This window comes from Alligator mississippiensis, chromosome 6, assembly GCF_030867095.1.
Source record: "Alligator mississippiensis isolate rAllMis1 chromosome 6, rAllMis1, whole genome shotgun sequence".
NCBI classification, from domain to species: Eukaryota; Metazoa; Chordata; order Crocodylia; family Alligatoridae; genus Alligator; species Alligator mississippiensis.
In genome coordinates this window covers 97430604-97457070 of record NC_081829.1, presented here as the reverse complement: position 1 = coordinate 97457070, position 26467 = coordinate 97430604, and the positions used below count along the sequence as shown (strand labels likewise).

Genomic DNA, 26467 nt, shown 5'->3' with positions numbered 1-26467 from the left:
TGGAGATGCTCAGTCATAAATGATTAAGGTTTCGGATGAGTCCTTCCTCCTTTAGTCTAAGCTCCTCCCCCCTTTTTTTTGATTGACCACAGTCCCTTAATTAGATGCAACTGGTGGTGAAATCTGGGCTCCACTGAAGCCCGTAAGCATTTTTGGTATTGACTCTATTGGAGGCAGGATTTCATCCAGTGTTGTGCAAAGACCTAGATGACTTATTTGTGTGTAGGGGAAGTCTCCCTGCTGCACCTATATAAGGCATTTGAGTTGGGCTCGTGTAGGAGACATGCTTGTCCTTTAATGAACTGCCACTTGGACCTTGCTTACTGCCATATGCCTCAAGTGTATGTCATGGGCTGGAATTTGACCTGGCAGAAGAAGGATCATTACTGCTGATGTTATGGTGTTGGTCCTCGTTATTCCATGGTTGACTTGAGGCACATTTGGCATAAAGACTGAGAGCTGTTTCGAGTGGACCAGAAGTTTGTATTCACCACTGGGCAACATGAGGTCAGAGAGAAGGGACTGGATGGAGAATGGGGGGCCAGCAGCCCAAACCATCAGGGTCTGTTGTACAACCCTTGTCTTGACTACCATTAAGCAGGAGAGACTCGAGGGCAAGCAGAAGGCAGCGTTTGGGTGGTGAGTCAGAGAGGTGGAGGAAAGGGAGTTGGGATGGTGGTTTTGGTTGGAGCAGTGGAGCTGTTTAGCCAGGTGGATGGCAGGACTGAAGGAGGGGAGAATAACTCGGTAGTGCAGGGAGCTGGGCGGGTGTTGAAATTTCCACTAGCAGTGAGCTGCAGCACGATAGCAAGAGCAGAGGAAGCACGTGATGGGCTGAGTGAAGTCGAGGGAAGACCCTGCCATGCAAGAGAGGGTGAAAGGGCTCTATGCGGACCGCACTGTCACCGCTGCAAGGAGTCGGGGCAGAGCTGCGATCCACTGCCTGCATGCCCTTGCCCAGGGCATGCAGGATGCAGATCATGGCTTTGCCCCGGCTCTGGACCACGCTGTCACCGCTGCAAGATCCCAGCCCAGCCCCGGAGCAGCTCCCTGCCCTGCCAGTGCTGCTGGGGCTGGTCTCCATGGAAACCCTGGCCCCGACAGCGTGGATGCTGCTGGGGTCTCCATGGAAACTGGCCCCAGCCACGTGGGCAGGGACTGCTGGGAAATGGAGTCTGCTGCCGGCCAGATCCGGCCCACAGGCGGCTCTAGGTGGTGTGCAGAGAAACAGTTTCTGTTCCTTCAGCCCTCATTGCCCTGTTCCTGCCTCTGACCCTGCCTACCCATCTGTCTCCCCGAAAAAAACACTCTTGCTGTCAAAAGACAGGAGCTTTCCCAGGGAATCTCACTCTCACACTCACTGTGATTTATCTCTTGCCATAAAGGGGAATGAAGATGCTTGTAAACCAGGAAGGATTCAGATGAGCAATGTTTGTTTGTATAACCAGCCTCTTCTAGGAGAGCAAAGACAATTCCTCTCCTTCTCTCTCTCTTCCTTCTCACACTCACTTTAGTACAACCACCTGGACCAGGATCTCTGGTGTCTGAGCAGCCTAATGTACTAGTTCTTTCCTGCATCTCCCTACCGTCTCGGCTGAGACACATTTGTTGTTGTTTAGACTCTTGGATTTTCTCTGTCCCACCATAACTTAATATTAGATCTAGTTTCTGTTGGTACTTGTATCAACTGTAGTTCTTAGAGGTCACAAATGGGATTAGGCTCCCATTGTGCTAGGCGCATTGTAGAGGGACCATTGGGAGAGACTCTACTTAACTCAAAGCACTTTCAATCTAAGTAGAGAAGAAAAGAAATAGGAACAAATGGAAAAGAATAGAAAAGAAGAAACAAATAAAGCATTTCATTTTGTGGAAGGGGAGGTAGAGGCTCAGAGAGGGCCTAATGTGACCTGGCAGGGTGGTGGCACAGCACCCCTGCTTCATGAGTTCTAGGCTATTTGCTTCATCTCCGTACCTGCACTTCTTTGCAGAGCTCGGGGGGGGGAATTTTATTATATAACTATATAATAAAATCTATACAATTATATATTTATATTACATTTATATAGTGAAAAAAATCAAGTACACTTCTCCTCTCTCAGATGCTATTCAGCAGGAAAGGAAGAAATAGGGAGGCCTGGCTCGTTCTCATCGAGAGGATGGCTACCCCATTCATGTCTTGCAATGGCGATTCCAACCTCTCCATGTCCTGTGATCTCCAGGGGACAGGGACGTTCTACTTCCTGTCTTGTTGGTATGTCACATACCCAGCTTGCAATGGGAGCTACTGTGAGCAAGTAGTCACTGCAATACCCATGATGCTGGACACGTGACACAGTCATTTGCTTACCTTGTGAGACGAGCATTTTCATTTTTAATGCCTGGCTCTACAAATCAACCTGGGAGCCGACTGGTGAGTTGTTTCACTTGCTGCTTTCTGTCCATCTTCCTGGGTAATAAAGCTTCTGGCACTGACAGTTTTGCTGATGGTGCATGCAGCAATCTAGTTGGCTTTTCTACTGATGCATTGGCTATGCTAGTGGGAGTAAAAAAAATGGGCTTTCATCCATATAGAGATTTGATGTACTGGAGTGCAGAGTTCAGCTCTTTACCTTTGAAGGCAAATAAATGCTCTGCCTAGAACATCTTTTGGGGAGCAAGAAAGCAGTCTCTTCTTTTGAAGGGTTGTTTCATGGACTCATTCACCTCCTGTACCCTTTGTCCTGATCCCTCTTACCTTTTACACCAGGCTCTGAGCTGGTGTCAATTATTCTAGCTCCACTGGAGTCAATGGGGCCATTTGGCTTGGTAGAACAGACACTATAACGAGGGTCAGGAGATCTGGATTTTGTTCCTAGATCCACTGCTGATCTGCAATATAGCCACGAGCAAGTTCTCCGTCTTTCTCTGCTGTCTGTTTCTTTGATGGACAAGCATCCCCTTTGACTGGATGAGTATGTCTGCATGGCACAGTGCTGCGTGGTGTGGAGAGACCCCAAACTGGCTGCAGATACAAGACTTGGTATGTCTACATGGTGCACATCAGTGCCATGCAGGGATGCCCAAGGTGGGTTGGGACCTAGAAGCAACAGAGGCATGTTAGGCCTGGCGCGGCAGCAGGCTGGTCTGTTTTGCTTCTCAGCAGAGCCAGAGTCCAGGTGCGGCACTGCCCGTGCTGTTTCCAGTTCTGGAGATACCCCAGTGACCTCCAAGACTGCTGTCAGCACAGCTCTGCCTTCTGACATAGCGACGTGCCCTGTGAGTACAGTACCTAGCACCTTGGGGGACCCATCTCCATTGAAGTTTGAGGTGCTAATACAAATGAAAAAGAAGAGTAACCCAATTTTATACCCACTGAAAACAGTATCCTGATTTATACCTCTCCTTTCAGCTCAGAGAAATTGAACCTGCAGCAGTGATTCGCATCCAAAATGCAAAGGCATCCTGGAGTACGGTGAGACTCTCTTAAGGGTGCTGCACAGTACTAGCACTGTTAGGTGTGCAAACACTTCCACATGTTTCACATGATAAACCCAGAGATTTTGAACAGGAATTCGTAGTGTCAAGACGATTCTGACCTGTTGTGGTCTTTCCAAATGCTTTGCAACAGAAGTTGCTCTGTTATTTGTCCATAGTCAAAAAACACAAGTGAAAGGCATTTTCTGAGGGGTGCTTTGAGTCTAAGGAGGGGTGCCTCGGGTCTAAAATGGTTCAGATCCAGTGTCTACAGCCTTCAAAAGGACTCTGCACAGGTTAAAAAACAGCTGGCTGGTATAAACCAGAGGTGATTACTAGACTGTGATCTTTGCCAGCAATGTCTCTGGGAAGTCACCGCATACAAATGAGAGTGATCTCACCGAATTATACTCTTAAACATGTAATGAGAACAGGTTACAATGCTTCCATTTTTCAGGCTTGTTACAATTATGGATTTATATGATGCCATTTTCTACTTTCATTATAACCTTTGTCAAGAAAATGAGGTACCTGCATCGGGACTTTAATGCCTCATATATTCTGCAAAAAAGATAACTATAAACTACTCCTTTTGACTCTCATCCTCCCGCCCTCCACTGTTCTGTAGCAATTTCATCAACATAACTTTTTTTCCCCCTCCCTCTTCCTGGCTGGCAACCCCTGTTCAGATGATGAGTAAATGGATGACAACAACAACAAAAAAAATTGCAACGCAAGGCAACTTCTGTGCGATGCAGGTTCTTCCATATGGATGACACTGTAAAGCACCTTCCGGAGGGAAATAACCTTGTCATGGAGCTATAGTGGCAATATTGTCATTAAGATGGATAGCTCTATCTCTTTTGTATGGCGTCAGATATCAACTTCCAAATCGATGAGCCACTGTCTGGTGTTATTGCTCCGTGCGCGGATTCCCTCTGCCCCGTCTGGGCATCTGTAGGTTGGAGCTGTCAGTGAAGTACTGTGTATTGGACACCACGTTCACACGGGGGGCCGTCAAAGATGTTCATCTTGCAAAGTGTTGTTTTGAAGTGTCTGTATCCAGATCTCAGTCTGTTCAGCTTGATCCACGCTTCTCTGTCAAGGTTGTGCCCAACAGGGGACTAGTTTGGTGTTGGTATAAAACACTGTATGAATAGGTCTGATCTTTTCCAGAGGTGAGCTCACTCTGTTACCGCCCATAGGTTTGGTTCAGCATCCCCAGTCTCTTCCAGGAGCTTGTGGGCATCATGTTCAAATGGTTTATGACTTTTAAGCCTATTAAGTCTCCATCTATATGGGTCCTCAGTTAATGGTTGATGGAGCAAGTGATTTTCATCATCTTTCTTTTATTGTCAGTACAGGCAACCTCCCCGCTCAGTGCTGTTTTACATAGCGCTATTTCACTATAACGCTTATTTAAAATTGATACCTGATTTCACTTAGCGCTCAGCGAGTTTCATTATAACGCTCGCGGTCACCATCCTGAGTCATTAAAAACACTTGCAGTCACCATCTTGGGACGTCAAATACTTTTGGTTTTGCTTAACGCTCTGGTTTTCAGGAACCAGTTAAGAGCGCTAAGCGGGGGTTGCCTGAAATGATGTTGGGATCTGCCTACTAATATCACTTGGTCTAATGCCTGAGAGTTTGGGGAGCACGTGTGTGTGTGTGTGTGTGTGTGTGTGTGTGTGCGTGTGTGTATAGGTTGTGCAGCCTATTATGAGCCTCAGTGCACTGTTAAGTACAGTGTTGAGCTTTTTAGTGCAATGACTTCTGGACCATCTAGGAGCACAGTATTCTGCTGAGGCATATACCATTGCGAGTGCGGTGGTTTGGAGCATTTTGTAGTTGGCACCCATGTCATGCTGGCTAAACATCATAAGGCAGCTCCCCGTGCAGAGACTTTACTGCTGATCTCCTGAATGTGATGTTTGTAGGTGAGGGGACAGACTAATGCGAGTCCTAGGTAGGTTGGGGTCTGCTCACGAGGCGGGATGTGGCTGTGTACTCTGATATTCAGTGTGCTCTTGGCTTGACGATTCTCCACGTGGACGAGCGATGCTGGTGATTTATTGATGCTCATCTCTAAGCGCCACTTGTGAGGGGTGATTGCGACTCCCTTCTCGTGGTGCCTCCTGTGAGTAGCCGTCAAGCAAAACTAAAAGTCCCTACCAAGGCAATCAGACTTTCCATTTTTCTAATTTCAATAGATGCATAGCTTATATAGTACCAGACCTGCGCACAGTGCCTGGGGGTACAGCTGACAGCAGATCGCTGGTTCTGAATGTGCAGGGATCTGATCCGATGCCCATTGAAGTCGAAGGAAAATGCCCGCTTAAAAAATACTTGGTTCCATTGAAGCTAAGGATAAAATCCCACTGATTCCAGCCCATGATTTCACTCCACAGTCCCCCATGAGATGCTAGTAGGGATTTTAGTTGTTGAGGCCTGCAGAGTTGGCTCCTAAGTCGAGACAACAAGAGGGTAGGATGGTGCAGGGAAAGAAGGATGAAAATGAGGACAGCTGGATGCATTTATTTTCTAAGCCCCCTGGGTCATAAGAACAGATTTGGTGGGGGGAGGCTTGGTAGATTCATGATGAAGAGGGAAATCCTAGCCATAGGGGGAAACATAGAAAGGGCCAGAAAGGAGCAGCTTTTAGTGCAGTCACTAGGTTTTGAACTTCATGGGAGCTGGGTCAGGATAGATGCAAGCTGGGAGTTTTGAAGGGGACTAAGTGAGTTAGGTGCCCATTTGCTGTTGAAATTAAATAGGGCTTAGGTACCGAACTGCTTTCTGCTCCTTGGATTATTCCAGGGTGCTGGAAGGAAGGGGGAAGGTACTCAGTAAGGAGCTTTGGCCTTTCATTTCTGGCTGTGCAGAAGAGCTTTATGGAAAGGCAAACTGAGGAGCTACCCTGGATCAGCAGAAGTGGGTGGTCTTGATGTATTTACTGGTGGATAGCATCCACATGGCAGAACCTAGGCTTTGCTTGCCATAAATCGGTAATAGTGTCTGCAGAGAAGCCAAGGATTGAATGTGGCAGGGAGAATGAATTGTGCCCTGCCGCGGGAGCTGGCTCCCTCTGGGGCCGGGCCAATGTGCATTGGCAGAGAAGGATGGAGAAGAACCTTGCCCATGCTGTGCATCTGTCCTGACAGCAAATAGGCGGCTCGGTCTCCTGGGCTGTCAGTCCAGCACTTTTCACAAGCACCGTGCATACACACAAAAAGATGAAGAAGAGCGGCAATAAAGAAACAGAAGTGGCTGGATACGTGTCATTTCTGGATTGCTAAGGAGATGGTTGCATTGTGGTTTGTGTCTGAGTAGCTTAAGCTACCCAGAAATGAAGAGTCATGTACAGGAACTTGTGCTGTACTGTTAAATTTATCGCTGCAAGCGACAATAGGAACCAGAACCTGTCCAGTGAGTTACAGTTTTGCCTTCATTTATGGGGATAAATTGACTACATTACAGTCCACATAAATTGCATTTATACCACACCAATTTGTTAGGAGCTGTATATCACGAAGGCCTGACTTCTCCGCTAATGACACAGTTGCCTCTGCTCAACCTTATCCAGACCGGGTGCATGGCGTACGGGATCACAGTGCAACCATTTTGTCATTCTTAGTGTCGCATCAGCTTCATCCCCACAGGATTTTGGGGCTCTCTTATTCTCTTTATTTCAGGTCGCTGACCTCCTTTTAATGGGGGAACAGCTGCCTTTTGTCGTTGCTATTCCCAGGTTCTGCCTTATTTTAAAGAACTGCCTCAGTTTTGGTCCAGTCACACACAGTCTATTTACCGCTCACTAAGATCTTCCCAATTACTTTCAAGGGCTAGGGAGAGAACTTACACACAAACTGGCTTAAGTGATCAGAAACTGGTTTAAACCTGTAACAGAACAGAAGTTCAGTGCACATAAACCAGTTTCAAAATGGCTGAAGCTGGTTTAAGATAAACCTGGTTGAATGTAGTATCAGACTTAACTGATTTAGGTCAAACTGGTTTACGAAACTTGTGGCCCAGACCCCTTCCTGGTTCAAGTTAAATCCGAGTCCTCCAGCATCCCAGCATTTTGCATCCCGGGGCTGGTCTACAGAGCTGCCCTGCCCTGCTTACTTAGTGCTGGCTGTGGCTGTGGACTACAACTCCCAGAGGCACCTGGAAGCTGGAAGAGGAAGTAATGAGCAACAGTGCAGAGTCCTGCTGCTGTGATTCTGGACTGCAAATCCCATAGACCTTGAGATAGCAGGAAGAGGAAGCAAGTGCACAGCCCATGCTGGCTATGTGCCAGAGAGCCTGGCTTTTGGCTTGAGCACTGCAGGCATGTGGCTGCATTCCCTGAATCACAAGTGCATGTCTGTTCATTTGCTTATTGGTTCAATTTTTGCAGCTTAGACTAACCTGCAAAGACTGAATCAATTCAGCCTCTGGTTTTTTTGACTGTCTGTGCTTAGCCAAGGCGGCAAAAGTGTGGTTGGGAAATGGAAACCTACACTCTGCTGTCAGTCGTGCAAATGTAAGCCCAGGAGTAAAACCCCCAGATCAGTGATTACTCTGGATTTACACTGTGTCAATGAGAACACACTTTGTTTCTTTTAAAGGAGCAAAGCAGACCCAGCATCAGTTTGCCATCTGGGACAACCTAGATCCCAGTAGCCCTGATCACCTTAGCCTTTGCCTCCTGCTCTGAAATGGCTGGTTTTGGCCTCTCTTTATTATTCCTTTAGTGGGTTTGGTTCTCTTCTTATAGCAGCCTCACCTAGGGATTACTCGGTAGTGACTCTGGGTTGACACCTGGGTCATTCAGAGCACCATAGACCTGGATCAGGGAGGAGCCTTGGAAAGTTGCTGACCTTTTCAGATAGACTTCTTCTGCGCTCTTCATGCTGTTGGCAGCTTGTTTTGTTCTTCTTCCATCTCCTCCTCTTCCAGACCCATGTCATGAAGATTTTCTTGTGGAAACACCACCTTCTCCAGACCCGAGGCTCCCCTACGCTGGCTTTTGCAGACTCCCAGGGACCACCCTGCACTAGCAAATCCCTGCTCTATTCCTCCCCGTCTTCCCACCTTTTCTTCAGTCCCCTTGTCCTCTCTTCCAACCTTCTCTCTCAGCAAACTTCCCTTGTCAGCAGGTTTCCAGGCTCAGAGAGTTTCAGATAACCAAGTCCCTCAAGTTGGGTCCAAAACTATGCTGAGACCCTCCGAGACAACCTTGAAGTTCAGCTGTTGCTGCCTGCATTAATGGTGGTTTTTCCAGGGCGTTGGGGCCAAATACACTGGCAGAGTCTCAGCTTGCAAGGGGATTGGTATGGGCTTCACCTTACCCTTCCCTTCACGCTTGATAAAGTAAAAGAGGTTGGTGGGGTGGTTTGTGCCTTACTTCTAACACGAATCTACATGGGCTTTAGAGACAGATGCGCTGTATAATGCTGGCAGATAAGACGTGGTATCCATTTCATGGCTTTTCTTTAAGTAGAAATACCGGCCCTTTCATATTGCCATACATATTTATAGATGCAAGTTCTCAGTTGTTCCTGGAAAAGCTGAATTTGCCTCACTGCTGGGCCCTCCTAAGCCGGTGAAGCTAAAGCAGATAATTGCATTTTTACATCTCTTTCTACGACAAAGTAATTTCTGAAGGATAACACCGAGACTGGGTGATTACACCTGTACTTCAAACTCCAGGAAGAATGATAAGGAAAACAGGCTTAGGCCAGCTGGGCAGGTTTGAGCAGCCAGAGTAGCTGCGTGGAAGGAGGTTGCTTTTTGGATGGGGGTAGGGAGACGACGAAGCTGCTGGGTGATAACCGCACAGCAGAGGCAGGAAGGAAGGAGCAGAGCTGTGGGGTTGCGGGGAGACGGGTAGTTCAGCTAAACTAATCTGAACTACCCCTGCCAATCGCTCGCAGCTCAGGAGTTTTTTTTTTAGGGACGCTAGGTCTGATGCAGAGACCTTGATGCAGTGGTCGGAGGCTTTCAGGGCAGGATAACCTTAGAGCTGCTCTCAGGACCACGTGCTTAATTTGGGTGCAGCCCAAATTTGTGCTTGAAAGCTTGCGATGAACATTTTTTTCCGACTATTTAGGTGGTCTATTAAAAGCTATCGCATCTATGCAGAAAACCTTGCCAGCAACATGCCCAGGTGTTCAGCCCTCACTTTCTACCCAAGCTCGGCTGTTCTTGAGGTTTCTCTAAAGCACCATCTCTCCGCAAGACTGTAATTTTCTCTGTCTGCTCAGCTGCACTCAATCCCGCTCCCCTACCCAGCGACGTTGTCACACCTGTCACAAGGAGACAGCAGGATGTTCTCAGCAACTGTCTGCAGGATTTTAGCTGTTGCCAATAGCCTGAGGCAGTGGAAGTGCCCTGTGATGCCCCAGGTTTTCACCGGGGAGGCAATTCAGCAGCACAGCTTGTCTGTTGTTACAGGCTCAGGGTTAGGGATCATAGAGCAGGGCTGCCTTCCTGCCTCCGCTTGTAATGTTCATTTTTCCTGGCTTCCCAAATCCTGCCCCCCCCCCCATTGGGATGCAAGCGGTTGAAGGTTCCCAGCGATGGATGATGTGTTTCTAAAGATGTTAGATATTAGGAAGAAGGGTAGGAGGGTAGTAAAGAACAGGTCACCCAAAGAGGTGGTGAATCTCTGTCCTTGGAGGCTTTTAAGACCCGGGTAGACAAACCCTTGGCTGGGATGATATAGTTGGGGCTGGTCCTGCTTTGAGCAGGGGGTTGGACTAGATGGACCTTCTGAGGTCCTTTCCAACCCTCATTTTCTTTGATTTCTTATGTGGTGCCACAACAAGGTGGGAATCTACACACTGTGCATCTCCTTGAAGACTTCAAATATGGCCTGACAGGGCAGGCTCAATTTGATTCCTCAAAGAAAGGCAGTTTCACGTATTCCCTCCCTTCCCTGCTGCATTGTGCAGGCTGGCAACTCTATCGGGGATCTCTGCAAAAATGCTAGTTTCCCTCTGGCCCAAACGCACGTGCACGCACGTGTGCAAGCGTGAGCACAATCCATCTGCTTTGTTTCTAGAGACGTGGCCAAGTTGCTGTTCAGTGAAAGTTTCCAGGTCTGTGGCAAAGACAACATAGTGAGCGTGTAATTGCACTTAAGTGTCAATTAGGAGCTTGTAGGATGCTGGTGGTGCGTGTGTGTCAATAGGTAATACCGATAGGAGTAATACCAATATTGTGATAGCAGCACTCGTTCCTGCCCAGGGCAGGGGATCGGACTTGATGATCTGTTCGGGTCCCTTCCAACCCTACAAATTATGAAATGATGATAGAAGAAATGTCTTCAGATGCTATAAGGGATGTGGGCGGCAGCTCTATGGCCCCACGCCCATTATTTATTCTGCTCTTGCGTGTGTCTGTGGGAGCGAGAGACAGATCTGGTTAAGTTAGGCAATGGATGGACACAGCCAGTCATGCCTTGGCTTCATTGTTACCTGACTGTGTGCCATGAGAAATGTACCCGTGTCTTCTATTTTTCTGTTTTGCACCTGTGATTTCTATGTACAGAGGCTGATGCACACCCTTTGCTTTGCAAAGCATACTAGTTGTGATAGGAAGTCGTGCTTCAAGCCTTAAAGCAGCACATAGCTTGGTCCAGCCAATAATGGGCTTTTCAATGGGCACCTGGCCGCATGAAGTGTGAATTTTGCCTGTTGGGTGAAATGTTGAGTGAATGTTGAGTGTCTACTCCCATCTAGATTCGCTTTCCAGGTAGAACTGTACTTGAACCATCTCCTTTCTACGTGGGCCGCTGAGCGGCCATCCAAGTGGTGATAAATTTTGGCTGGTGCTGACCTGGTTCAGAGAGATGACCATAATTGAAGGAAAAGGGAATTTCTGTGCAGACTTGACATTTGACCTCAAATGTCTTAACCAGTTACTTGAAGCTGTTGCTTCTTGTTGAAAATGTTTTCTGGTCTGATTCCTTAATGGGATTTAGAAAACTCCCAGTGGGTCCTGCATGCCTAGAAACAGATGATAGAGAACAGGGTCTCAAGAGGACACAGCAACAATGACTCTGGTTTTTTACTATCGGTCTTTTTTTCTGCTCTACTTTGTTGGCTGAAAAATGTATTTCTTGGTGGTGTTTATGAGATTACATGATGACGGCTGTGCTTTAAATGACTTAGAAGTACATGATTTCCTTTTGCAATTACAGAGCATAACTATAGGGTTCTGTGGCAGAAGGAGGTCAAATAAAGCGGCTGAGCAATTACTAACTCTGAAAGGGCCCACAGTTTGCAGTTTTAAGACTGCACAGTGAGAGTGGGATTAATTTTCTGCCAGTTCCCCAGTTTCATTAAACTCCTGGTCTCAGGCACAGATTCATTTTGGACTATTTACTGTTCTTGTTGCCATCTTTGTCATTGGAATGGGATATCAGCATGTTAATGCCTCATATAATCCGTGAATGATGGCAGTGCGCTGTCGTTCTTTGACATTTTCAATGCTCTGTAATTTCATTACCTGGACTTTCTTCTCTTTCCCTGCAGTGTAGTGTGTCTGACATGGTAGTTGCCACTTCTAATGTCTTTTTCTGTTGCCGCATCCAAAGAATTCCTCCATCATTACTGGTGATTCATCTTCCCCAGAAGGACAGTAATTCTTCAGGTTGCAAAGAAACTTTCTTCTGCATCCTCAATATTCATTCTGTCTAGCGGAAGGGATCTATACAGTAGCTTTCACCCCAAAATATCTCATACTAGATATTATATAAGAGTATTACTAGACCATACAATGATGTAGATTAGATCTATAAGCATCACTTCAACATCATCGTGGAAATGCGGTCGTGTCTGAGGTGGAACGGAGAAGTTGCTGAACAGAGCACAATTACTTCTGCTCTTATTTGTGGAGTCTCCTTACTGTATGTTGAGAAACACAAAGACATCCATGGAGTTCAAATATTTTATAAATTTTAGCATGGAAATTCCTGTTGGGCAGTGTCTTTAGTTTCCCCTTTTTCTAGGAAGGGAGCAGAAACAATCCTGCCCATCTTCCATGATGGATTACATGCCTGGAGTAATGAAAAGCAGAAGCAGACAGTCTACAAGTAAAATGATTGCCTGCAGTTTTGTTCATGCAATTATCTGGCAGATAGTTGACCTCTACCTAGACCTACGTGGATGAAAGGCAACAAAGGTCAGGATCTGTTTGCAAACAGGGAAAAAGAGGGCTTGCTTTGCAGGTTGGGTTTATTTGCCACAACTGACAGGAGCAGCACAAGGTGTGCTTTTAACAACTTGGACTAGCAGTAGTGAGTGTTAGATGGAGCAGGAGACCTGAGTCCGGGGGCTAGCATCAAAATACTGAGCATGCTTGTCTTGAATAGTGGGGTGGGAGCAGTGGGAGAAACCCAAGTTTTAACTTAATTTGGGGGAATTTCTATTGGGAGGGGAAATAAAAACTGAAGATGGAAGAAAAAGGGTTTAGCAATCAGTATTTCTTCCCGTGATCCATGTCTTAAATTTATTCCTCGGGGAATAGGAGAAAAATGCTGGACATCTTGCTGGTAGCTGCTGCCACAGCTAGAAAGGGAGTGTTGTTCATGGCGTTGGGTCAAGCACTGGGCTTTCCTGAGGCCTTACTTAATTGTTAGCTAGTCAGGTCCTGTTTTCATACCTCTTTTTCATCACTTATTAACAGTGGATAATCACATTTATTGACCCAACACAAGCATAGTAAGGATTTATCAGCTAACATTTATGGTGCTGTTAAGTCTCCATGTTGCCAGCATAACTTCTGCACGCTGCTGTTGCTGCTGTTCATTATTTGCAGGTCACTAACACCTCAACCTTCTTGATCCTTCTTGTTGCACCAGGTGCCATACGCGGTCTTGCTTTTATCGTGGGTTGTGCAGCCCATGGTAGGATCACGGAGCCTGGATGGGAATGTGCTGCTCTCCTTCCTTCCCCACATTCAAGCATCTGAATCTACTTTGTACCCGCATTGATTTTTTTTTTAGCATCTCCAAGAAGCTAATGCAGCGTGTGGAGATATAATGCACCTGCTAAATGTAGGTTGGCATCCAAAGCCATGACTGGCACCGCGCGTATCAAAGTTGTTTAACTATATAGGCTGAGTTTTTGGAAACTTTGTCCCTGGTGAGCATCCTCAGTGTGGTGTCACCGCGGGATGCCATAGTAACAAAGGATAAACATATTACTCCTCATTGCCTCGAGTTTTGTCTGGCTGTGTCTAGATCCAAATGAAAGTCAATCAGCGTGGAATCAGTCTGCTTCCATGAGCTGCATCTTAATGCTTTGATTTTACAGGGTCTGCAGAGAATGGAGCTGTTTCTCCGCGCTGGCTTCTCTAACAGATCCTGGCATCTCTGCTTATTAGGGATTTGGTTCTGTTCTTTTTGGTGCCTTCAGATACATTTTTGCCTTGAAATAACTTAAAAATTAAATCAGTAGGGTCCTTGTTTTACAAGCACACGCATCTCTCTCTTGCTCTCGCTCTTTCTCTTTATACATAAATGTATAATCTCTGATAGACCCACAGTGGCACCAATAGAAGGGGACAGGTCCTCTCTGGCAAAACAGCCACGGAGCTCTGGAAATAGTGCCTTAACGAGGCTCTTTCCAAAGTTTTGCTGCCTTTTCTTGTCTTCTGCGAGGGGCAGTAGATACCTGAAATGAGAGACAGAAAGAGCGGCTGGTTGAGGTTCCTGGACTCTTCCTGGAGCGTTTCCTGGACTCTTTTGGATACAGATTTCATAGGTTTCTGAGACTCCAGTTTTCTGATAGACGCATGTCGGGTCCAACACCAGTCTTATCTTTCATGGAGCGTTGTGTGGGGAGCAGCCAAGGCATGAGCTTAATGGTAGCCTAGCCTAGCCGAGCTGGGCTCTGCCCTGCCTGGGAGCTACTTCCAAGCAGTCGGCTGTTATTCTGAACTTTCTAATTTGCTCCCTGTGGGCAGAGCTATCCAAGTAAGCCGATCTCCCTCTTAGGAAGGGAGGATATTATGAACATAAATCCCTTCAAATTTTATTGCTTCACTTGCCTTCAGGTGACATGTATCCCTCTCCCTTTTCCACCATGGTTCAGTGGGGTTCAGAGAGACCAGGGTTAAAATGTTTATTACCTGGAAAATCACAGAGGCCCATGTATCTGTGTATGGTTTACCTGATCAGCTGCAACTGAGATATCAGTCCTACTTTTAATGTAAATTGCTAAGAAAATGGGGCCTTTGCTACCAGAATGGGGACCTGAGCTATCGGTGCATGAGAACACTTTCTCCAGACACGAGTAGATCTTGGAAAAGCTCTTGGCAGGTTTGAAACTTCTTCCAATGCAGCAAGGACACGTCCATGCTACAGACTGACCCCGCCAGGCAGTGGTATCCTCAAACGTGTCCTGCTGCTGCGCTCCTGAACTGGAAGTAGAACAACCATGTCTGTGCATGGAAATGGTCCTGGTCATTCATCGGTACCTGTCTGCCTGCCTGCAGCGCTGCACGAACCCGGATATGCTGTTTCTGGTTTAGGACCGAGTGCGTGCATAGCAATGCACTGTGTTTGGCATCCTAAGTTTGTGGTGTAGGCAGGCCCTGTGAGTCTGGCTAGGACAACAGGTTGGGCTAATGTCAGAAAACACCCAGAATCTGCCTGAGGCTTGGACACATTTAGTGACTGTCTTTGTCTGCTCCCTTCTCCTGCTTTAGATGGCTGACTGCTCCTGGGTGGGGGCAAGGAGCTAATGTACTAGAATAATAATAAGCTTATGTCTAACTCTGCCTGATCCATGAGCTACCAGGAATTCCACTGGGATGTCTGCCTTGGGAGGCTGCCATCCCAGGCTTACCTTCCTCTCATCCCTGCCCACCCAGCTGATGTCTTAGCAGTGGCCACTGCAATCTCTTGTTCTATTGTTATCAGAACAGCGTTTCCTGTCATGGCTCCTTCTTACCTGTTACTTGCTGCCTCTAGCACAGTTTTACCCTTGGCATGGCTTTTCTCATAGAGCTTCTCCTGAGAAGCTGCTCAGATGATGATGTTGCATTAAAGGACACAATATGCTGGGACCCAGGAGATTCTGCTCCCGGCCCTCCCGGTGTTTTGCTTTATGAACTTGGAACTGTTGTTCAAACTCTCGCTGCCTCATTTTCTGCATTTGTAAAATGGAAATAGTAATTACAAGCTCTCAGCAGCCTTTTGAGCCTTCATTTGTAAGCACAGGGGCAGAGCCTCCATTGGCCAGAAATGCAAGCCAATAAGGTATGACAGTTTGTCAGCCCCAGAGTTTCAATCCTCACCTGGAAAGTGCCATAAGAGTGTAAAATATTTTTCTAATTGCCTTGAATCCCTTTCACATGTCTGAGTTAATGAGGAAATATTTACTGAACTAAATATGTGCAAGGCCAAGGGACACCCAATGTGAAATGGTGGCATAAGTCTGTGGCGGGACAGTAGGGGGTGCTACTATGCCGAGCCACCCACCTCACTGTGCCATGCCCAAAACCATGCTCCAGGAGTCTCCCTTGGGGAGCCTACGTCTGCCTGTCCCCCTTTCTGCAGACCTCCTGCAAGCCTGGGGTAGTGCTGCCACCACCCAGACACTGGTCTCTGTTAGGGCTCTGTGCAGCCTGGGGTACACAGGCCCAGCCATGCTTGGGGGTGCTTTGCCCCCTGGAATTATTTTTGGGTGCATTTTATAGCCTGAAGCATCCCAGAGAAACCGTAGGTAGGATTGAATTAGTTAATAATCAGCCGAGCGCTGCTAGGAGCAAAAGTGCATCTCTGACCCCTCTCCCCTCAGGCATTCACAGCTAGGTGTGCTGATCCAGATAGCCTTTTATTGATCAGAGACAGAGAGAGAATGGGGGAGGGGGAAGAACAAAGGGATTTTAGAAAAAACGTCTTGAGCAATATAGAATCCATTGAGCCTTTCATCAAATTTGGGTTTGGTGACCCTTTTAACATGCGTCTAAATTACTTAGATCTAATCTACGAGCTAAGTTTCCAACTCTACTCACAGTAAAATCATTCAGAGTGACTCTCTCTCTGTCTCTTTCTGGAGTTCCCCAAAATGACTGCTACAGGAAGAGGAAGAGAGCAAGCTCCCCTCCCCTCAGGAATTTTTACAGCCTGGTCACCTAGGTGACCAGGTTGCACCAGAGTGAAACCCGAGGGGCAGCTGGAATGTCCCATCCCAGAGAGGGATTTCTTCACAAAGCCTACAGAAGTCTGCATGTTCTAAGGAAGAGATATGCTAGGGGATTGCTAAGGATCGCAACAATTGTAAGAAGATGTAAAAAGGAGCAGTTAGACTGAACTTCCTGCTAGTGAGCTCTGTGATGCACTGGAATAATCTTTCAAAGGGAATTTGTAGGAGCCACATTGCTTGAAGCTTTTACAGTTACATTGGGAAGGACCATTAGAAATTTACCCTGCAGGAAACCATCCAGTGCTTTCAAGATGAGCTAATAGTCCTCTTGTATCTTCATTTTCTATTGTGTTGTGATGAGGCGGGTGATTGTTATTCGAATCCGAGGGAAGCAACTGGTCAGCTCATTGCCAAGTCCCTATAATTCACCGGTGTTGTACATGAGCCGCGGTTTGCTTAACACTGCAATCCATGTATTCTAAATTGTTCCGTAAAACTCAGCCAATAAAATTACAGGTTTATTATGTTCTCACAGATCTCTTATTTAATCAAGAAAGCCTCATGTGCTGTGAATGCTAAGCCGTTGACCTAAAAATACTTCACATTCTCCCACTGTTGTGGCATGCTTGAATCAAGGCGGGTTTTTCTCTTTATGTTTTAATGCAAATCCAGTGGTCTTGGCTGTTGAAGGACTCCTGGCAGTTGCAAGAACTAGGTGTAACGGTTCCTACCTGAACTCGGTGTAGTCAACCTCCCGCCCCTCACACTGCACAATTGGCTTAGAAAGCATAGTTTATCTATCTGTCTATCTGTCTATCTATCATCTTAGATTCCATTACCAAGCTTTTTGGTGTATGGAAGGACTTAGAAACATTTTTGTCCAATAGAAGCCAAGATTCCCAAATAATCACAAATGACTCCAAGACTGGAGGGGAAAACAAATCCACTGAATATCTCTAGGCTTATGATAAAATCACAAGAGTTGTCTATGGTGAGATTTGTTATCTTTGGTAGTGCGGTTCTGGGCTGTATATAGCTCAGGACTGACCTCCCATATGGGTGTTTGCTCTGGTTCTCGGTGTCTCTTGGGAAGTGCGTGGGCAGTGGTGATTTTGGGAATGTGGTGGTTTCCTTGATGGTGGGATTTTTTTTTTTTTTGCTTTGCTTTGCTGTTTGGTGACTCCTGGAGATTGTTGATGATTCATGTGAATTATACTTTTAAGGGTTTGGGAGCGCTGATTTTTATGCAGGTGTTTATAAAAGAATTAAGCAATATTCATTATTTGCACTGAATTGGACTCAAAAAATTGAGAGCCAAGGTAGGGAGCATGTGATCAAAGTTTTATTAGAACCTCCTGAATTTAAGGGGTTTAACTACCTGCTTCAGGTTTTTGGCCTTTCTCTAATGCAAAGGTGTCAAGTATATGGCCCGTGGGCCAGATCTAGGCTGAGGTGCTGCTCTGCCTGGCCCACTGGACTACTGGTAGGCTACTTGAAGTTGGGGTGGGGCTAGGGGGCAGGGTCTGCTGCACAGTTCAGGGCCCCTGGGCCCTGTTGGGCTGGCAGGCAGATAGCCATCACTTACCCTGTGGCCACTGGATCCCTGCCACCACCCTGAGATCCTGATGCTGAACCTCTGGACCTACTTTGGGAGGGGCCCATGGTCCAGATCCGGCCTGGGATGAGTTTGTCCCCCCTGCTCAACCAGTCAGGATGGTGAAGCTTGCACCCTAAGAAAGGTAACTCTTATCAAAGGCCATGAATACCCGATGGCAAGAATGGGATTTAGAAGCCCTGTTTGGCCAGATATAAAGGGTTGTGGGACTAGGAAGTTTTTGCCACGTATAGGTGGAAAAGGCTGAGATCCAGCCTCTGTTTTAGACAAAGGAAACAAAATGTCCCAGATACTCTCATTGACAAGTTTCCGTACCAAATCACAAGAATGAATGAAGGTTGAGCTACCTTGTCTTTTAAAGGGACACCTCCCGGTTAGTGCTAGGGTATGACATTGGAGAGCAAGGTATTGATAGATGATACCTATTTTAGCTGGCATTGCTATTAGATTAAGGCCAATCAATAAACTAATTGAGCTGTGTTAGACTGATCTGGACTTTTTATTAATAAATAAGCTAAGCGCTAAGAATCTGTCAATTAATTAATACCCCACCAGGAGCTCTGGCCTGCTGCCGCCTATCCTCTGTTTAAAGATGAGAGAAGTCTTGTCTTCAGTCTCTGAGGCTGGGTAGCATCCTTCCTTCTCAAATACTAAATTTGCTCTAAAAAGACAGCTGCTGGGGGTTTTTTCTCCCTCCCCTTTTGCATTTGAGCTCTGCTGTCTTGGACAAATCTAGCACTTGTGTAACCTCTCTGCAGCCAGTGAGATGAAATATCAGGAAGTTGAATTTCGGAGTCAGCTGTATTTAGATGCCAGTCCCCAGGGAGCTAGGTTATCGTGATCAATTCTTAGACACTGACACCTTCTGAGGTTCAGTGATTCAATGAAGGACCCCAATGTATGGACTTTTAATGGAACCTGTGGAGTAGAGGTGAACTTGCAGAGTATCTGATCCTCAAATGGACCTAGATATGTTGTAGGAGGAACGTAGGCACTTGCTTTACCTGTGGCGGGTTAGGGTGCTCTTCGTGGGTTTTTTGGACAATATGCCTTGTAGCTGTGTGACAGGGTTGATTGTGTTGTCCTAGGAGTAGGTTAGACAAGCACTTGCGTGGGATGGTGTGGATAGGGGTGATCCTACCTTGGACAGGGGGCTGGACTAGATGACCTCCTGATGTCTTTTCCAGTCCTACATTTCTAGGATTCTTTGACTCACCAAGGCCCTGAATTTGGCAGCAGCTGCAGGGTCAAGGAAGGGTTAACCTGGCTTTCGGTGGTATCACCTGGCACCTGCTCTCCCAGCAGTGTCCTGCCCCCCCACTCTGTTCCATGTGGTCAGAGACTTGATCCCCCACCTCCATTTTGGCACCTCCCTTTACTGTGTGCCTGGAGCTCATGTGCTGAACAAAGCGTGTTTGCCACAGGTTGACTACCTCGGTATGTTCACTTTTGTTAGTGACTTCCTCTACAGAGGAGGACAGATCCAGGCAAGGTACAGGGATACAACCATGGCCTTTAAAGGCTGCCTGTAGCTATCTAGAACATATATAGACAACCCTGTCTGAATTTTATTCTTATCTCTTGTTTTCATTGACATCATCATCATTATTAGTGGGTTGGGGCACATGACTGGTGAGGAGAGGCTGAGGGAAATGGGCTTATTTAGTCTGGAGAAGAGAAAATTGAGGGGGAATTTAATAGCAGCCTTCAACTAATGGAAGGGCGGTTTCAAAAAGGATGGAGCTGGACTGTTCTCAGTGGTGGCAGATGACAGCAAAAAAGAGCAAGGTCTCAGGTTGCAGCAAGGGAAGTTTAGGTTGGATATTAGGAAAAACTGGTGAAGCCCTGGAATGGGTTATCTAGAGAGGTGGTGGACTCTCCATCCTTGGAGGTTTTCAAGACCTGGCTCAAAGCCTTGGCTGGGATGATGTAGTTGGGGCTGGTTCTGCTTGGAGCGGGGGGTTGGACTAGACGTGACCTCCTGAGGTCCCTTCCAAACCTAATTTCCTATGATTTTATTACTATCGTCATCATCAAGGATGCTGCCATCTTTTTATGCTCTTGTTTCTAAGAAACCTGGCTGTGCGCTGCAATGTAGGGCTATCAGCAGCTTGCCTTGTTCCCCCAGTTGTTCGCTACCCACTCTCATAATGGAAAAGAGAAAGGTGACACTTTCAGAGACTCCATCAGATTTAACAGGGAACAGGAATGATTTTGCTTGGCTTATACTCTCCCTGGGACTTGTCCTGCTTCAGGTTGATTCTCTGTTGCGTTACTCTGAGAATGCAAATGGTGGGAATTGCCCACATGGGTCCATCTAGTCCAGTATCCTGTGGCTACTTAGCTGCTTTGGTTGAAGGTCCAAGAGACCCACAGTGGGATGATGTGTCATAACCTGCCTTCATAAGACCCCATACACCTCCAAACATGAATACCTAGGGCATGAGGCTTTAATGCCACGAGAAGCTCTTGTTTATTTTTCAAAATATTTTAAATTTGGATATTCCTTTTCCCCCCCCCCTTTAATGTTTAATTTTGTTTTGTTTCCTATTAAGATTTTGGCTTCGGTGCCAAGAAGAAAGAATTAGTTTCCTAGTAGATCTTGTTGCCAGCCCTGGCTATTTTTAAGGGCGTAGGCAGGGCTGCAGATGAAGCTGCTTAAATGACCACAGTGTGAAATTTCTGAGTGTTACAAATGGCAGGTTCAGCAGAGTGTTTGAAGCAATTAGCATACCTAGCAAAGCAAATGGTAAAATCCATAATTTAGGTTAAGCAAGGAAGGCATAACAGGGAGCAACAACAGCTTGCTAGAAAGCCATTGCCAAAGGCTTAACTACAGACAGATTATTGCTAAACAATAAACATGGAATATAAAGGGTATATACACATGCTGTAATGTTAGTTGTACTGATGACAGTTAATTAATTATGGAACCCTGTATAATTGGTCATGCATTGCTACATTACAACAATATGTTTAGGCAAAATTTTGCTAATCAAACTGTTAAGAAACTTTAGAGAGAAATGCAGAAGGAGGGTAGCTTTAGTAATGCGACCATGAAATACAGAAGGAAAAGCAGAAAAAGTTGGGGAAAAAAACCCAAACCTGTACATTCTAGGCTAGTGAGGAAAGAGAGAAGAAACCTCTCTTCAGTTTTACAAGGACGTGTCTTTGAACTCATTGTCACCTTCCAGAGTCGCTGAAGAGTTAGGGTAGTTCTCAGGAGCTCCTAGAAGACCTGAAAAAAGTTTGGATTTCAGTGTATTTATACCTGGGCTTGAATAGAGGTCGGTTGGTAGAGACCGCAAGAAGACCCAGGAAGGGGCCGCTGCTGGTGTGGCCCAGTTTTTTCGATAGAGTCCTCCACAGTGGGCAAACTGGGAAGTATGTGTGCTTTGCTGTCACAGGACCTGGATTGGCACTGGGATAGGCGCATTGGGTATAAACAGTGTCCTGTGCATTGGGTATAAATAATGAACGGTAGGAGTAAGTTTGCAGCCATCTTCAACACAGGGTATTGTAAGGGCCAAGCAGGGGACTGGCTGAGTTCTGGACTTCTCTGGAGCCTTTCAGGGTAAGGTACTGTCCAAGCATTGATCACATGCAGGCGGTTGGGAAATGGAGGTAGGAGAGTCGGATTGTCAGTCACGTGGTTTCCATCCCTGGCTCTATCAGGATTTCCAACCACCTCCTGCAAACCCTGGACCACGCATTTCCTTTTGCATTGATTTTTAGCAATGCAACACATCTAGGTCTTCCAACAGATAGTGTCAATCCAAGGGGTTGGGCAGCAGAACGGCCTTTTGCCATTCCTGTTTTGAGAGAAACAGATGGGAAAGAGTTTTCCTGCAAGTGCTTCTTTGCTTTTGTCTTGCAAGTGTCTGGGGACTGCTGGCTGTGCCCCTCCAAGTGTTTCGGATGTCAGCGTGTCAGTGCTTGGATTTCCTTTGTTCTTTCTCCCTCTTTCTGCCCTGCTGGTGCTCAGCCCGTGTCCCTATCCTCCTGCTGAATGCATTACGTGCCGTTGTACCTCTGAGCTCCCGCATCCAGGAAGAATGCACCCCCTGCTTGGCTGAGCGCCCCGAACACATCACGACAGTCCATCATTTCGCTGGTGTGTGCGCAGGCGGCAGTGGAGAGCGGGAGCAGGTACGAAGACAGGCTGTTAGAAGGGGTGAAAGGGGAGGTGGATGGTTCATTCCTTAGACATCTCCCACTTGTCTGCAGTGACGGCAGCTGCTTTGAGTCTGGACCTTGACAGCTGAGATGCCTGTTCCCTCCTTTTGCCATGCAGGGAGTGTGGCTGGCTGTCGCACATCGCACCGGTTTACCTGTCAGCATGGGTTTCCATTGCACACAGCGAGACAGGCTGGTACCCTGTATGTGACCTTGCTGCCATGGTCTCACCAAAGGTAACAGGGATGCTAATTGCTAGCATCTTTCAGGTACTTCCTAACAGCCAGCCCCTAAGCAGGGGCTACTCTGTGCTAAGCTGTGGTATGACACTCACGGGTCTTGGATCCTGGTTCTTTCCCGCTCCGTTTTCTCCTGTGTAAAGTGGGGACGATGACGCTCACTTGGCTTGAAACACCCTGGCTGTCCTGCTTACTGGACCCCTGAGTGGCTGTAGGCTCCTTAGAGCGATTTTTGTTTCATCTTGTTCGAGTCCTGAAAATCCATTTGTGCATCTACTTGTGTATCGCACAATCATCCTGCGCTTAATATCGAATTGCAAAAAAGTAGCGAGCAGGAGAAGGTGGTCTCACCATCTTCGGCATTAGCTGCTTGGTCAGGCACTTGAGAAGGTGGGGGGAATAGAATTGCACTCAGGTGCCCAAGTCCACTTGCGCACCTAATAGGAGCAATAGGACCTGGCCCTATGTAAGTATGTAGGGGGAAAAGACATGGCCCTCTTATTTTCTCTTCTCTTTATATAAACCTATAAAACACATTCTAAACATTAGTCTTTGTAAAAGCTACCTGAATCCGTTCTTCCCTGCAAGTCCTATTGCCATGTTTGCGTGGTACTTTCCCCTGCAAGTCCCATGTTTGCATCCCAGTTAGATTCCTTTCTGGAGGATTTCCTATGTTAAGCACAGGCTCAGTACCACAGTAATGGGCTGGAAGGCTATGGAAGATTTCCTGCATATATCCATATGCAAGAAGGCAAACTACAATTCATCTGGCATTATAATCCACGAGTTTCTTTTGAAAGGAATCTGCTTATGGCAAAAGGTATCGGCCTGCTAGATAAGTAGTCAACATGGCCTGGAGACTGAAATCCTATAGAACAGGTACAAGCTTTCCATGATGCCATGCTGTGCCACATGGCTTATTCAGGTGCTGGCCTTGGAGTGTCATCAGTACAGGTGGAGCTTGAGTGAACCATCATGGGCCTATAGGACAGGAGACTGGAAGAGACCTCTTGGGTCACCAGATTTATTCCTCTGCTATTGCAAGCAGGCTGACCATATGCTTACAGGTTAAATGTGTATTTAAGTGTCCTAATTAGACATAGACCCATATGAAAAGCTTAAGTGTACTGCATGGCTCAGCATGTCTGGCTGTGAATTCCCGAGGGGAGAGGGGTCAGAGCATGCAGTTTGGTCCCAGAAGTGCTTGGCTGTTTATTAACTACCTCAGGTGCATCTGAGATTATCCTGGGAGGCTTCAGGCCGTAAGAAGCACCCAGAAATTTTACCAGTGGGCAAAGCACCCCTATGGCTTTCAGGGTCTGCCTACCCTGGGCTGCACAGAGCCCTAACAGGGACCAGTGCCTGGGTGGTGGCAGCACTACCCCAGGCTTGTGGGTTTGCTCCAGGAAGGGGGGCGGCTGGATGTAGGCACCATCGGGGAGACTCCTGAAGCGTGGTTTTGGTCCAAAATAGCATAAAAAAGAAAGAGGAAGATAAGGTAAAAACAAATCCATTCGAACAATATTGGTAAAACACCTAGTACACAAAAGGACCCATGTCTGTGCACCACAGGCATTTATGCACAAGTGTTCAATTTTTTGCGTTTTTGGTGAGCAGCGTAGCAGGACACTAAGGTGCCTGCTACTGAGAGAGTGCAGAAGACTCCTCAGGTGCTGATTGCCAAGGCAGTGGGAGCCAGCAAACGACCCACACCTGCCAGCGGTCAGCTGGCTATAAGAGGCAAGGCCTGGCTCTTATGAGGAAGAGGGGAGCTGAGACCAGAGGCAGTTGGTGGCTGGCATTTAAGACAGCAGGAGTTCCCTACCAACAGCTAAGGATGAGGAAGCTCCTGGCCAGAAGAGAGAACCTGAATGCCAGAGCAGCATTGGTCACCGCGGCAGGAGAGAAAACCCGGTAGGCCTGAGCACAGTTATAGCTGGAGGCTTATGTTTGCGTCGGAGCCCAGGGGCTTGTGCTTATGTTGTTGTTTGTGTTTGCTATTGTTACACCGGTGGTTTGGGGGAGGCTATAAGGGGACTCACGGTAGAGTGAGGACCCCAGCCCCTGTGAGGGCACGGAGTTCGGGGGTACAGACCCCAGCTCCAAAGCAGAGCCCGTGAGAGAGGGCAGAGCCCGGTGAGAGAGGGCAGCCTGGCAGGGGGAAGAGCCCGGTGAGAGAGGGCAGCCTTGCCAAGGGCAGAACCTGTGAGAGAGGGCGGCCTTGCAGAGGGAAGAAGAGCCTGGTGAGAAGGGGGGCGTATAGAGAGGTCCGCAAGGCCTAGACGTCGGACACCCGGAGCAGGAGAACTATGGCCAAGTGGAGGAGCGGTAGCCTCCCGACAAAAACACTTATCATCAAAGTCGTGGCGGGCGAGAATAGGAGGATGCAAGTCCGAAGCTTGGCACAGTAGAGGAGGCGGCAAGGGCTAGCACGGCGACCCTGCTGTCCCTCCTGTTACAAGCAGGTTGGTAGTTCACATAATCAACGTGTGGATATAAACGGGTTTCAGACAGATGAGGATCTGCAGTATGACTTGAAGGTGACTTGCTAAGTGGAGCCCATGAATTTCTTAGCAAGATCAGGATCTCTTAGATGTGAGGGGGGGGGAACTGCTGAGATGAGATTCCAGCTCTTCTAGACCTGAGCAGGTCTGCAGTAACGGGGGCAAGGATGAGGTTTATATATGACCAGGTTCATTTATACCTACCCTTGGGGCCAGTCTAGCAGCTGCCGAAGGACTGTATAAAGCAGTGATCTTTTTGCTGCTTTTCCCATACACCTTGATATGATCCTCGTGTTGTTTGGATCCATGCTTCTGAATTTCCTGACTTTTATGACTTGACAGTTTTCAGCCATAAGGTTGCATTATACTAGATTTGAATTCAGCTTCCTCTGTTTTTCTCAACTTTTTTTTTTAAGCAACAGCACTTAAGTCTGTAAGAAAAATTGCCTTTGACAGCTTTAAGTGCGCCATTCCACATCTCCTGGTGTAGACATTAACACAAGATATGTCTGAAGTGGTGAAAATGTATTTCTTGTACTTACTGAGCTCAAAAACGTATAAATGGATTTTGCCCTGAGTTACCCCAACAAATACAATTTGGGGCCAAGATCAGTATCTGTGTTGCAAATGTTTTGGGGTTTTTTTGGTGTGCGTGTTCCCTGAGAAAACAGCTTAATTCATTTGGAGGACAAATTTATGAAAATGCATGTTTCTTTCCAGTTCCTTTCACACAAGGTCAGGTTTTGAGGCAACTATACAAATGTCTTAGCAAATAAAAAAGTGAAAAAAAGAGAATTCTGCACAGCGTTCAGTAATTTCTGGCAGACTACATCCAGCTGGAACCTCTGCCAATAAACTATATTTTCTATATCCTTCTTCCACAGACACTGCTTTCCTACCACCCGAGGAGCTAGTAATCTCACACTAGGGAGGATGATGCTGTGCTTTGAATACCAAGTTGGGGACCTGGGTTTAGTTCCTTGCTCTGCCACAGAGACTCCTTTTGTGACCTTGGTCCAATTACTTAGGGATCAGTCTACAAAAGGGCAGTACTTTGCTACCTGTTGGCATCCACAGCCTGGAGGCAGGCATTCGGGCTACTCATGCAATACTTGAGGAGTGTTAGGTGCCTATCAAAGATAGCCATGGAAGAGGCATGAATACTGAGTGGCACTGCTTAAGCTGGCCCATAGGAAATACTGAGGGGTGCAGCGTGCCATAAACCCCACCCTTCATTGCAGGGAGACGGGCATCAAACTCCAGGCTGCAAGGAAGCGCCGTAGTGGACCTAAGGCACCCAGGGAACCTCAATGGTGGAAAAAATGAGAAGGGCTT

General features: G+C 47.0%; 1 protein-coding gene across 2 annotated transcripts in view; it reads left to right on the top strand.

The window, feature by feature from the left end:
* SORCS3 (sortilin related VPS10 domain containing receptor 3) overlaps positions 1 to 26467 on the top strand; it is a 419433-nt gene that overhangs the window by 82569 nt on the left and 310397 nt on the right. The window lies entirely within an intron of this gene.